We start from the raw sequence: 14793 nt of genomic DNA, 5'->3' as shown, positions 1-14793 counted from the left end.
AGCATAAAACTTCAAAACCACAGAATAAACATTCACAACCTTTGTGACACAGTCCTAACAAGCTGTCTTTGTTGAACATCCGTGGAAAAGAATGTGGGGCGCATGGTATTGTAAATTTCTTATGGAATGCAAGATTTGAAAGTCAGCGAGATCCAAATGGTGCATGTGAAGATCACTAGCTGTTTTCAGTGCTTAAAAACGTTTAGCATGGTAGCCACGTTAGTGCTTAGCTCACTAAATGTGTGGATGGGTGTTTACAGTAACAGTTATAACACGCTAGCTCCGTTCACAAAACCCAATGACGCGAAGGTTGTGGTGCGAACGCAGCTCCCACGCTGCCACAGTTACATCCCACTTTTAAAGAAATTCAGCGGCACTTAAACATCTGCTATGCCCCCTCAGTTTAAACATAGGCTAATGGAGACTTTATGGGATGTTTAGGAACACAAATGTTAAGTTCAATTCTGCATCCTTTATTCCTCAGTAAACTGGAGGTATGTCTCTAGAGGTAACTCTACAAGAATGGATCACCCTAATTAATCTATAACTGCAGCTGTTCGTATAGTTGCCCTTCACTTTATCATCTTTATTTTACACATACATCATATTATGTGTTGAAAGGCAGTTATTCTCTGCTAAACTCTCCCCACCCTGTACCAAAGGCAAACACACACACACACACAAACGCACTCAGGAGCAAACATTTAGAGGATTTAACTCTCCACTGATTTATTTACATGGTCAGACAGACAGGCACCCATACATTCACACTGCACAGATTAAGCCAAAAAAGAAGAAAAAAACTGTAAGATAACCATTTACATCAAATCCTCTAAAGAAAGAAAAGATCATTAAGAAAATCAATACATTAATGAACAACTCACTGGTCCGCGTGGACCATCAGGCTGGATTACTTACATCTCTCTCTTTTCTTCTTCTCCCCCTCTCTATTCTGCTCCTCTTCCTCTGTTAATGAGGTAGATATCCAGAGTTCGGTGACATTTCTACCCCTTTTTTTTTATCCTGTTCTTTCCCAGGAAGAGCTTTATTGTGCGGCCACTGCAATCCAAACAGCAGTAACAGGACTGGCGCGTTGCGGTTGCAGTGACCTGTGTGTCGACGTGACCCACAGTTAAGAGGAATGGAATCACAACACAGTGCCAAATGATCTTTTAGTCTGCCTGGATCAATGCAGGGTGGGTGATCATGGCGGTGCTACACAGCAGTGTGCAAAGGGCTGACACAGTATCACTGACTCACAAGAGTAATATCAGCACAGGTGTGGTAGGGTCAATGGAGTAGCCCTGGGAAAAGAAATGCTTAACTTTGAATTTCACCTTTAACATCCTATCTCTAAAGCAACAGTTTGACATTTTGGGAAATATTCTGAGCAAGCCAAGAGTTTGAGGATGTTTGACATGAAGCTATACTGTTAGCAACTGGTTAGCTTAGCTTAGAATAAAGACAGCAAGCCAGGCTCTGTCCAAAGCAAACACAATTCACCTCACAGCACTTTTAAAGCTCACAAGCTGTTTGTAGATCGGCTGAAAATTCACCACCGCAGGCAATCACATCAAAATATAATCAAACACATAAACAGTTGATTCAACAAATGTAATGGAGCTAAACACTGCTTGTATCTGGTTTCACTTGGTTACAAACTGCTACAATTATGTAACAAATAAAGGAGCTACTTTAGTCCGGGACCCCACTGACTCTCTTACATCCCCGCACAACTCTTCACTTCAAATATACACATGACACTTTAATAACTGACTCATTTTAACATGTTAACTTGATTGCTAGTTTAATCTATTGTACATTTTCATATTAAAATTGTTTAAATATGTCTTATACTGTTTGCACTGTGTTTATTGTTATGCACCAATCACAAAGCCAAATTCCTTATAATGTACTTGATTGATTCAGATTCTTAATCTAGTGAGACCACAAGGTCAGCACCAAGGCCTAAATACCATGAGAGGCTCGTGGTTTCCCTCTGGTTTGTATTCGTTATGCTAAGCTAAGATAACTTGTTGTCATAGTAGCTTCATGTTTACAGTACAGACATGAGTGTGGAATCCATCTTCTGATGTAAATCCCAGTAAGAGAGCAAAATGTCAAACGATTCCTTTGTTGTCCACATTTTGTTCTCCTTTAGCCTCGTGTTGTGTTCATTGAGACTCTTTTTCATTGAGCACAATGGATTCCTTTGATAGTCTCGACTGCTCTACTCAATGAAAATGTAGCTGATGTCGAAAGCAGTGAGCTGGCTCGCATTAACACAGAGAAACATGCAGAGTAATGAATTCATATTCTAAAGGAGCACAGATTAAATCTAATATTCATCTCTTTCAGACAGTCTGTCTTTTTCAACCTGTCCCCTCTTCTTTTCTCTCTCATTGGTTATACCTCCTGCTATGACTTTAAATCCTTCTCTCTGACATGCAGTGCTTTCTGTCCTCTTAGGGTTGTTTGGCATACGGCTAATTAACCAACTATAGGTTTCTGTTAATTAGCTAGCTTTACTTCAAGAGAGAATGCATTATGTATGTTTTGCAGCAGGTCCCAGTAGAGCAGGCTGATGTTTTTCAAAACTGGGGCAATATGCTGTGGTATTGTATGCAGCCTCAGAAAGTGTTTCATTACATGTAAACAACTGTTGAATGTCACAAGTGAGGTAATAACATACAGCAAATTTGGATAAATCTAAATGCATGACAACAGACAATTTATTGTAATTATTCATCATGAATGATATTACCCTTGCAATCATAAATCGGAATAGTGTAACTGGGACTGTATAGTTCAGGGTTATGAATCACTAAACTCAGGGTCTGATACGTCACAGTGGTGTCATTGTTCAATACAGCAAATCAATGTATTTGGATGTATTACATTGTATTGTGTTTGGAATAGAGTTTTGCATATTGTGTGTACTGTATATTGTATAATATCGTATGATATTAGGCAGTGATGTACAATAGTACAAGACTACAGCCACGCTTGGTCCAGAGACTGTTTAAAACATGGACATCGTCTCTGTGTAATCACCCATCAGGTTTCTGAAGAGCTCAAAGTGGGTGAAGTCCGCCGTCGCTGCATCTTCACAGTGACCGCAGTCTTACTCTGGATGTGGGCAAAGAGGTGTATCATCTGTGAAGCCGAGGCAGGCATATCACATATGACATATTTCTTTTATTGTCGAGAAATCCCATGAAGCCACCAAAAACCAACTGGTGTGTTAGTCTGTCAACACGTACTGGTTTCCCTACTCTGTCTCTCAGCACCAAGCCCACTGGTTCCTACTGCACATCTAAATCTGTCAAAACATGCTACAAATAGCTTCATCTTTGGAAAAGAATAATTCCCCAAATCAGCTGGGGCACTGTAGTTTTCAGCCAAGTTCACACAAATTGGAGTAAATAGTGTACTTGCTGGGGACTTTTTTTCAGCTGTGGACTGATATGAATTAGTGAGTATTTACAGCAGCAGGGGCTGTGAGAGGACTGACCCAAAATAAAAAGGTAATGGAGGGAATATGTCACAGTCACCTTTTGACTTTAAAAACCATGGGAGGATGAGCAGTGCCAGCAAAGAGCATTTAACAGGCCTCAGCTAAGTGACAGGCATCAACAGTTGGTCTGTAATACTGAGTGGATGACATAGGGTTACATATAGGGCACTGGCATAATGAGAGCTCACATAGAGTAGTGCATCAGTGCAAGATATACAGTATGATTAACTGTAGCGTTATGTAATGGTCGCCGTCTCTTTACTGGTTTCTTCCTCCAGAGGGAGATCCGATGTCACTTTGGGGTCAGCTGCTCAACAACAGGAAGGATCAATGAAGGCACAATCCTACTGTACATCCAGTGAATCTGCTATCTCAGTGCTCTGATCACACACACACACACACACACACACACACACACACACACACACGCATCAAACATGCTCAGCCACTTGCATTCAAACGGCGAAAAACATCCTTCAAAAGCTTTGAAGCCTTGTTTCCCTCACAGCAGTTGCAGCTTAATGTAGGTTGCTTGGAAACAACCCAGAATTTTTGGCGCCTAATTGGAGCGTGCGTGTGCTTTATCCAGCAGGCAGGCGGATGGCGACCCTGATGTGCAAACTCAGGATAAAAGACAAAGTGAATTTAGGACCACATCTGCCACATTAGAGGGCGAACGAGCCGCAGAGGGCCTATCGGATCATGTGGCGGGTTGACCGCCGAAAGCCTCGGAGGCTCTAATGTGCGTGTGTCTGCATGCATTGCGCTTGTTTAGAGAGCGAGTGTGTGTGTGTGTGTGTGTGTGTGTGTGTTCTGTCCTGAACATGTCGTTTGTGCGCGCTTGTGCCTGGATGTAAAAATTGCTTAAACAGCCTTATGAGCACCCACGGGTGTTAGTTCTTTTTTTTTTTGGCGCGTGCGAGTGTGGAATACAAAGAGAGCGACGTGTTTAATCGTGTCGGCTGATGTTTGAAGGGCTGGAGGCGCCGTATCTCGGTGGTTTTCTTTCTCTTTGTGTTTAACCTACAGTATGTGTCTGCAGGTGTGTGTGTGTGTGTGTGTGTAAATGTGTAGGTGTGTGTGTGTGGGAAAGAGAGAAATGCACAAGGAGCGTTTCATCATGTGTTGCCTGGTGTTTGATGTGATGGAGGGGCTCACTGGTCTCTCACTCATCTCCCTCTTCCTCCTCCTCTTCCATTCTCACTCCATCACAGCTCATCTCTCCATTCCTTTCTCTCACCTGCTCTCTTCTGCCTCCACCTCCTCGCTCGTTTTCCTCCCACTTCCTCTAGTCCTCCCCCACAACCTCTCTCTCTCTCTCTCTCTCTCTCTCTGAAAGGCCTGAAGTCTTTGAAAGCATTGACTCCTGTGGCTCCTGCTGCTGCTGCTGCAGCGGCTGCTGCTGCTGCTATCCCCGTATAGATGGGCATGAATATTTCATCTAGAGAGAGAGAGCGAGGAGAGAAATAAGTGGGAGACGAAAGAGAAAGTAAAGAGGGTTAGACAGAAGTGATGGAACGTAACAGGTGAGAGGAACAAATAAAGGCAAAGAGGAACAATTGCAAATGGTGGTGAGGGGGGAGAGATGTGGAGACTGTGAGGAGAGAACTTGCATGGAATACACACTACAGTTAGAGAAACAATGTGTAAGATACACAGTTTATATTAGGGTGACACATTTACTCCTCTGTGAACACACACACTGCATAACTCACAAAACACATATACAAGTAGAAAATCATAAACATTTGCCTCTGCAAACCAGCCCTCTTGTATTCATAGTAGAGTCGTTTTAATCTTTCCCTTGGTCTATACATTCCTTCACTCCATCCATCTTTCATAACCTTGTGTATCTCTCTCTCTCTCTCTCTCTCTCTCTCTCTCTCTGGTCGTAAATTTCAAAAGGTGACAGCTTGTGGGATAATCTAATCAAGCGTCTCTACTCATGGAACAATCATTCATCGGCCGTGGACCTGTGTTGTATATACGTGCGTGTGCGCGGGGCATTTAGGAAAGAAGGGCAGAGAGAAAGAAGAAGAATGAAAGAGTACAACCCCAGCATGACTTCGGACTAAGACTAAGACACACAAATTACGTTAAGACTATTCATTTACGTACAATTTTGACAAGAAACGTCTTGTGCACCGGTGTAGATGTGTGATACAGTAATGTGTGATGGTTGTGGCTGATAAGCAGCGCTCCACACAAATATGGTGAATTCATAAACTAGCCAGCCGTGATGCTGAAATAACTGTTTGAATGATTTATAAGGTGTTGGGTCCGTACATATATGCTGTTCCTGTACGGGGAGGCCTACATATTTTCATATTAGTGTACACGTTTTATCGTTTTCACTAAGCCAAATGTGGAGAGGCGATATGAAAGTAACACTTTTCAGATCAACTTCATTTTAAGAGACAACATTACCGACAGAAACACGCTTTTTGTTGTGATCGACAGCTCACGTGTGTGTTCTGTCAATACCAGGTGTTGTTATTTGGCGTTATTTGACTTTTAACGTACGTTGACATTTTTACTTTCGACCCCGTCACTCTGAATGAAAGTTACACAACAGCAAAACAGCTTGAATTGTCATTAATTCAGCTACGTATACACTGGAAGCCAGTGGGTCCAGAAAGTTCCTGCTATGAAGTAAAGCCCAGAAATCCAGCGACATTATATCGCTCTGCTTTCACTGCCACTTCAAGAGTCCAAGCTGTTAAAGAGTGCTGCCAGACCTAATGGTTTTCTTCTGTAATGTACTCCAAGCTGCAACATATTACGCAATCACAAACTCAATTTGAATGCACCTTTCGCTTAGATCTGTGCTGTTTTATCTTTACAGGTGCTTTTAATGGCGTCAGTCTGCCCGTGTGCCTCAGCGAACCAGCTCACATGCTAACTGCGCCGTGCTTGACTGAACCTGCGGTATTAGATTAGTGCCATTACAGCTGCTCCAAGTGCGGCATCTCTTTCGTTCTATTGCATTCTGTCTCAAATGTCACTTAATGTCAGGACGAATACACAGCCGAGCTCCGGTCCTGGGGGCTTGTTTCCCAGCAGAGCGCTGTGGGGTTGTATTGAGATTAATTCCACAGAGAGGTCAGAGGTCATCACAGCTTACAAACACCAGCATCAGGTGGTTTGTGATGAAGCAGCGCGTATGACTTTGAGGTGGACGGCTTACAGCAGCACGACACAGTTAGTATGAGGATGGCACTGGGACACGGCATCCCACGCTGGTAATGACTCTTTTCTACTTCACACAGCCGTCAGCCGTGATTGTTTACTACACACTCGCCTTGAATACCGTCTCAGAAATGTGATGACAGCTCTTTCAACTTTACAACGTGTGGAGGGAGAGAGACAGAAAACAAAACACACTCGTCAGGAGTGACTCAGAGAGCTGCGCCACGGTCGTGCTGCTGATACACGCTCGTGGTTCTTAATTGATGAGTTTCATTCAGTGATTGCGTGGGGAGGAGGATTCATTACTCACGCAGTCAGACTGAAGACGTGGGGTGTTGGTTTATTTGCCTGACTGGCGTTATTAAATACTGGAGAGGAGAGAGCTGAGGGGATACATGGAGAGAGAGAGAGAGAGAGAGAGAGAGAGAGAGAGACCTTGATTTTCTCCAGATAAGGTTGTCAGCAAAAATCCAAGATTGTAAATTGTGTGTAAGTGTAGGGGTGTGTGTGTGTGTGTGTGTGTGTGTGTGTGTGTGTGTGTGTGTGTGTGTGTGTGTGTCTTTCTCCCCAGCAGAAAATTGATTTCCAGCAGATTGCATGAAAAGCCCTCCGAGGACACGAGTGTGCGCTCGCTCAGGAAATATTTGAAGGACAAAACACAAAGACGAGTGCCTTTTTGAACAGTCCATTCAGACGAACACATGCTGCACGTTGAAATGCAGCAGGGAGATTGGAGGGTGACAGAGTGCACAACACACTTCTACGTTTTAGTTCTCGTCAGCTGCTCGTGCACACTGATCACTGTGTTGTTTGCATACACAGCTAACAGGTTGATGGCAGTCTACTGCACACATGCTCATTGTTATGTTCTAATGATACTGCACTTATAGAGACGGGCTCACAAACAGATTTGATTTGCTGTTAATAGTTTCAACTTCCCTCTTCGTTCCTCCTTATTCTTTGTGTGCGTGTGAACGATTGTTATGAAATTGGACACTATCGACAGTCGCATAGTTGTTCTGCTCCTCTCACCCTTCATCATGCCCACCCTCCTCTCAGATTCTCACATTTGTTTACCTTCACAACACACTTTTACTCTCCAATTCCTTCCTTTTATTGTGGTTTATGCAGAAAAGAATGTCTCTCACGAACGAAAAGAGCGAAAAAGGTGTGGACGTTGAATATAAATGCTATAGATTGATTGATTTGCACAGTGCATCAGCTCCAAACATTGAACTGTTTATCATGAAGATAAAAACAAATACCGGACAGCTTCCTTCCTTTTAGTTCAAAATCCATATCATTTGGGATAATGTGTTTCATAGATGAATGAAGACACAAAGGGACAGCCATGACCAAGAACCAAGCATGCTGCGTTTGCACAGCCTTACACACACACACACACACACACACACACACACACACACACACACACACACACACACACACACACACACACACACACACACACACACACACTAGCCAAAGCCCTCTCTGAACTGAACTGTGCTTCAGTAATTACCATGCATCTCTTCAACCCAGCACAGAGGAATTGGAAGAAGTGAGAGACGAAAAGGTTGAGAACGCTACAGAGATGTAAATTAGACACCATTAGAGGAAGTGAATGAGGGAGATTTGGAGGGAAACGTCAGGATGAGATTAATGGGGCAATAAGGGATCCAGATGTTGTCTGCTTATTAAACATATCAAACACATTCTAACTAATGTTTTGATGAAGCAGGTGTACAGTATGCAGAGTGAGGTTGCCACTATGCAACATTTGTATCAGAAAGACTGCATGTGTGTTGGTGTGTAAATTAGTGTAGAGGCTGTTGTATAAACTTTAATAAATTATAGATGGATAAATATAATGACATTATATGTTAGTTGTTCAGTCTTTTTGCAACCTAATGTGTCCCACGTCGTCATAATAACAAAGACTGTGAACGTTCATACTATGTGTAACCTACACTACACTATTTCTTTGTAAGTTATGTGAAACAGGAATGGTTCCAGGTATTGCATGCACGACCTAATTCAGTTTTAATGTCAAAATAAGATTATCAACGAAATGAAAATGCATTCACAATATTTATTCATGCAGCAGTATTGTCACCCAAAACATGACTATTCCCTCATGGACCGTGGGAAAACGTGTGAACTAAAGCTTTTTTTTTTCCAAAATGTAACAAAATCCTGACTGAGAAACATGGCTTACACAGCCACAGGTGAGTCAAGACTGCTGCAATATTAGTTTTACCAATATACGGCATCATCCCATGAAACAAAGCCACATCACACCAAATAACCAGAACCTCTGTGATTTTCTGAAACAAACAATTTGGTTTATTTATCACCAAATATGCCCTTTGGGGTGAAGCTCTCAAGTACCATGAGTGTATACATTTTTAACACAAGCGGTCTCAGAGGAAGCTAAACCATTGATGTTATTTTCTATTACAGCTTTGCCTTGTCCAGGGAGTTACACAAGGCCACCTACCTTCACTTGAAAGAATATTGTATGAAACCAGGGAGGATCAGCGAGGGTGGGAGGGAGGGATACGAGATGCAAAGTGGGAGACAAAGACGGAGGATGAGCAAAGCGTGTTCCTGTCCAGATGGAGCCTCAGTGGGGATTTTGGACCGTGTGTGTGTTTGTGTGTGTGTTTCTGTGTGTGTGTTTGTGTGTGCGTGTGTGTAGGAGTGTGTGTGTGTGGGTGTATGAAGTGTAATGATTCTGGTACACCGCCATGTAGAGGCTGAGTAGGTGGATTACCTGCTCTGGTTCAAAAGGGAAAGTGATGAGTGGGTGGATTTAAGGATTTTTTAGAAGGGAGTTATCTCACTGACCGCAAAGTGCCAAAAGGCCTCCGCTTGGTGTGAAAACCAATGACCCAAATATTAAAGTTACAAGCCGTCAGATTTTTAACAATGAACATTGACAGTATTTACATTCTGTATTTACCACTGGCGGAGTCCGCCATTCCTGTGCAGGATTCAAATGAACTTTGTGGAAAAAGACATGGGACGATGCATGTGATTCAGTATTGATTTTCACACGTGTTGTTAACCAGCAGTAACCACGGGTGTCACCAAATCAACAATGGCTAAAATCTTGAGGACCACAGCTTTAAAGAGTAAGTTAACAGCACCCACTGAAAGCCTTGTTTCTGCTGAGCTCCACTCACTTTGCTGCTTCGTAAGTGTCCTCCAGTACCCGGTGACATCACTGTGTGTTGTAGAAATTGTATATAGTACATTTTTTAAAGATTCAATATACCAGTATTTGATTTACAATGAAAAAGCAGCATATATCTTATTGAGCATTTAAAACCCAATGAGTTTCATTTACACAGCTTTGAGTCATAAAATCCCTCATACCCAGAGAAGAGCCAACCCATTTGGTCTCTAATCCACCGTCAAGGAAGCTTGAACACACACTTTAACAGCCAAGGACAGCCAGGACAGCAAGGACACTTTCAGTGACATAATAAACTGTGGACTAATGGACTGTGAGAGATCATTTAGTATGAGGCAAACTCTCCGTTTGATGGGCCATCCGATTCATGGATTACATGGGATTAAAATCTGTCCATTCCTAGATGGAATAATATGGATTAGATCGGGATTGATAATCCAGCAGGGAATATCCTCCCATGGCTGTGGGTGATATGTGTTGAAGGTGGTCAGCCTGGTGGTCAGAGAGGTTTAACTCCTGCTACAGTATCAGAGCGTCCTCCAACGGAGCTGCAGGCTGTTGAGTGAGGAATACAAAGATGCCAATTCCCATATCTTTGTTTGAGGCGCTAACACTGAAAAGAATAATCTGAGAAGAGATTTGATTTCATGTGTACGAATCACACATTGAATTTGTGCCTCCTCCCACGTCTCCGTGCCGCTTGCTGCCTCAGAGAAGCGTTGAGAGCGCAGAGAAATGCATTAACACCCGACAGGCTGCCACGAGCCGTTACAAGCCAGCGGTGGCAGGCAATCCTGTTAAAGCCACAGCACCATAGCAGGTGGGAGACATGAAGCAAAAACAACAAAAAAAGCCTGTAAGCCTGTTGCATATTGCATATGTGAACACTGTTCAGATATGTCAGCAAGATGCTCCACAGCCACGCAACTTGAATGCCTTTTGTATTGGAACAAGTTTTAGCCTCTTCAGCCTCAACAGGTAGATCCATCACAACATGCATAGAGACAGTTTCATATTTCACTCAATAAAAATAACTTGTAATGTCAGCGTTCAAGGGGTTAAAACTCTGCCAACATCAGTTTCTCACACACAGCATGGCTTCACCAACCCGGTAACGAGATTAAGGGGACTTTGGCTCGGTTTAGATGTAAATTGTGTGACACCAGCGGGCTGAGTGTGACTCTCTTGCACGAGCAGCAGAGTGACGGACTTAAGCTGTAAGTCCGTGAGCAAAAGTGAGGAGTGCACGAGCAAGCAACGCTCAGTGGCGTGTTATCCACTGGAACGGTTGAACAGATTGACTCATTCCAATTAAGGGATTGCAGATATTGCTGTAGCGTAGCATCTGTTAGCTGCTGGCATCGTGCTCGTTTGCGTTTCAGTGAAAAAGTTTCACTATTAGCCACGTAACGGTTTATCACATCATATTGTGTTTGTAGCCTGCACAGGCCCAAGAGAAAATCAAGAACGTCTTGCATGATTTATGCCTTGAGGTGTAGAGGTGTATATAAATGTATTTGCTCCCTACTCATACAGATGCGTTTTTACAAATCTCTTGTATGCTTGCTCTCTCCAATTTCCCAAGATATCTGTTAAAATGACAGTTTTGTGACAGAGGATACGACTGTGTCTCTCTTTTGTTTTTGTCAGCAGACTGGCGCAGGATATTTTGGCAGAAGAAGAAATGGGACATGAGGAATGCAGAGACTGAGCAAAGAGCAGGCGGCAGGCGACAGAGAGCAAAAGAGGACGCCGGGTCCACTGGGAGGCGGAGAGGGGGAGGTGAGGATGAAGGATGATAGAGAGGTGGGGAGAATAATTGCAGAGTGAGAATTGAAAATGTGTTTTTTGATATATACAAAATGGAGACATGGAGATTGAGCACTAGTGGCATGAAGGGATACTATAACCTGTAGGATTCAGTAAGATAGACCTGCAGGTTTTCTAAGCGTATGTGTTTTGATGGTATGGGAGCTCAAGTAAGACAAACATTTTTAAAGGGATAGTCCAACATTTTGGGGAACATCCCTAATCGCTTTCTTGCCATGACTTAGGTGAGAAGTCTGATACGATTCTCATATCTGTTCCTTTAGATATAAGGCGTTGGCTAAAGCAGCCAGTTAGCTTAGCTTAGCATAAAGACTGGAAATAGAGGGAAACAGCTAGCCTGGCTGTGTTCGAAGATTAAAATAAGTAAGCGAGGAGAGGATATAGGCTGTTTGTCAACAATGATGGCGTACGTAATTGGGCGCCCAAAGTTTGGCAACGTAAGTACGGCAGAGCGCAATGGCTTGTCAAGCTGTGCAAGGTCATTACCCACTTAAAGATTGCTAACGCAACCAAAACAAACTGACTATATCAGCAAGTGGCCCAGTATTTAGTGGCCTGATATTTACATGTATTGCTGGAGAAACCTAGCGTGTAATGTTACATCAACGAGAAATTAAGAGCATACAAGTCACTAGATGCTACCACCTTTATCTACGGTCATGTACAGAACGTCAAATACCATGACATAGACTGTCTTCATTCAGTTTTCAAATATGGGCGCCACACAGACAAGCATCTGTTCAGTGGTAGTCGCCACGTTTAATAGCTTACATAGCAGCCATGGAGGTGTTTCGGTTTAATTAGTGACCGTTTTAACTGGCGACTCTCAGCCCGAACATGCGTTAGAGTTGCTAAGCTAAGCTAACCGGCTGTTGACTGAAGCTCTCAGCAAGAAAGCGAAAAAGAGTATTTCAAAAAATGTCAAACTATTTGTTGAAATAGTTTTTGTCAAAAACTGTTTCTATTAGGCTATGTCTTGAATGAATGACTTGACTGCATAAATAATAAATACATATACAGTCACTGTTTATGTGCAGAATATTGTCTATGTACCGTGTGCTTCATGTGTGCTGTCCATTTTAGACTTTCACTGAATGTGAGGTCTTGAACCCATTATGCCTTTATAAAATGCATGGCTACTGAAATAGAACATCTAGATGTGTAGTTCTCAGAAACAACAGATGAGTCACTGGGTCTCCCAAATCCTAAATTTACTCTTAACTCACATCTGTACCTGCTGCTCCCAAGGGAGATGGCTCTGGGCTTTTCTCTTTAAAACTCTCGCCTTTAATTCGCCTGGGAGGAGAATGAACAAGGAGAGCAAAGAAATATATGGTTTTTTTCCGTCAAGTATTTTTCCTGTGGAGCCTGGCGTCGGAGGCTCTCACAGCCGCTGCCCTTGAATCACAAGTGTGTGCGCGCGTCCTTGGATAAGAGAGCTGACAGAATCACTTATAGACTTAATCAACTTCACTCCTTTTCTGAAGTGGACATGATATATGATACTGTGAGAATAATGACATTCTTTTGATCTGAAAAGTAGGACTTTAATAAAGATTTTGAGGTTTGTACACAGCAAATATGCAGAACAATACAACACCATACAAGACGTGGACATACAGTATTTATACAAACTACAACATGAAAATAGACAAATACCAATGCATACAGTGGAAAGAAAATGATTTCATGTAAGAAAAACATTGCCAATAGAGTTAAAAAGTGTTCAATTCCAATAACTGTAAAGAGAATAATGCCACATCACCATCAAAAAGCCTAAAAAATAAAAGAAGCTCTGAAACAAGCTGAACAGACACCAGGCATAATAATATTAATAACACAGCAGACTGAGAGGCATCATCAAAGACACTATTAGGCACAGTAAGATGATTTTGACCTGATTTAGCATCAGTTTGGCGGAACTGCAAAAAAGTTCTGGGTTTTCAAATGTTTTATCAAACCTCTTAAATCTTAAAAATCCACCAGGGAGTTCACAGAAACACTGATGCTTAATTAGCTCAAAATACCTCGCAGTGTGAATCTTCCATCAGGACGTTAAATTACATGATTTGTTTACATGGGTTCGAACACCCGGACAGGCACTTTCCACTAAGGATATTTTTTTTATGCTATAGGGAGAGCCAGTTTTTTATAGAAATGGTGAAATGGACAATCTGCATTTAACATCGCGTCTCACACAACAGTGACGAATAACCATCAAAGAGATCAGAGATGGATCTTCAGAAACATGGATGCACCGAGGCATATAACAAACATACAGTACAACTCATGCATGGAATGTCGGAAGGTTGGAAGAGTTGGAGGTTGCAGGTTGTTAATTCATCAAACCACATTATTGAGTGGCTGCGTGTATAAAATGGCAAAGAAGAAACAGTCAGCATCCAGGAATGTTAAAATGACTGTGAGTGCATAATGTAAATCTGAATGTTGTGTCTTTTTTTTTAAAAAGAACTAAAAGAGTGCAAGCTGAAGCACCGACACATGACATAAATGGGGCAAAGGCTTTTCAGAAATATATATAAAATGCCCCTCCCCAACAAAGAGTAACATTCTGCTAGCGGTGGTGAGTTCCTTCGGGAATACGACTTTATTTAGAGACCCTTGGGCCTTAATAGACAAAGACAGCCACCTAGCAGCCATGGATGCAGGAGGCACTGTGCAGTGGCAAGACATCACAGGTATATGAATACATCATGCAGAGGTGAAAACAATGTGGCATCACGTCTTAAAAGTGCCCAATCCCCCCCCCTTCTCCTTTCCCTTCTCTTTCATCATCCATCCCTTGGTGCCATCTACTACTTAATATTCCCGCCACTTTCTCCACCACTTTTCATCACCTTACCTTGACTCCCTCCTCTAAAGCTGTCACAGCTCTTAATTAACTCCACCCAGACCCAGGCTGCACTCATGGAGGGATCTCAGAGGTTTTACACGAGGTCTGGCCGCCTTAGTGGAGGTCAACAACTCTCATTCTACAGCAGCTGTGAACGACCCGTTGAAGTTCTCCCAGCTCGGCCGTCTCAAAGGAATAAAATAG

This window comes from Pholis gunnellus (genome assembly GCF_910591455.1).
Source record: "Pholis gunnellus genome assembly, chromosome: 17".
Lineage (NCBI taxonomy): Eukaryota > Metazoa > Chordata > Actinopteri > Perciformes > Pholidae > Pholis > Pholis gunnellus.
Note: the sequence above shows the minus strand (reverse complement) of the source record.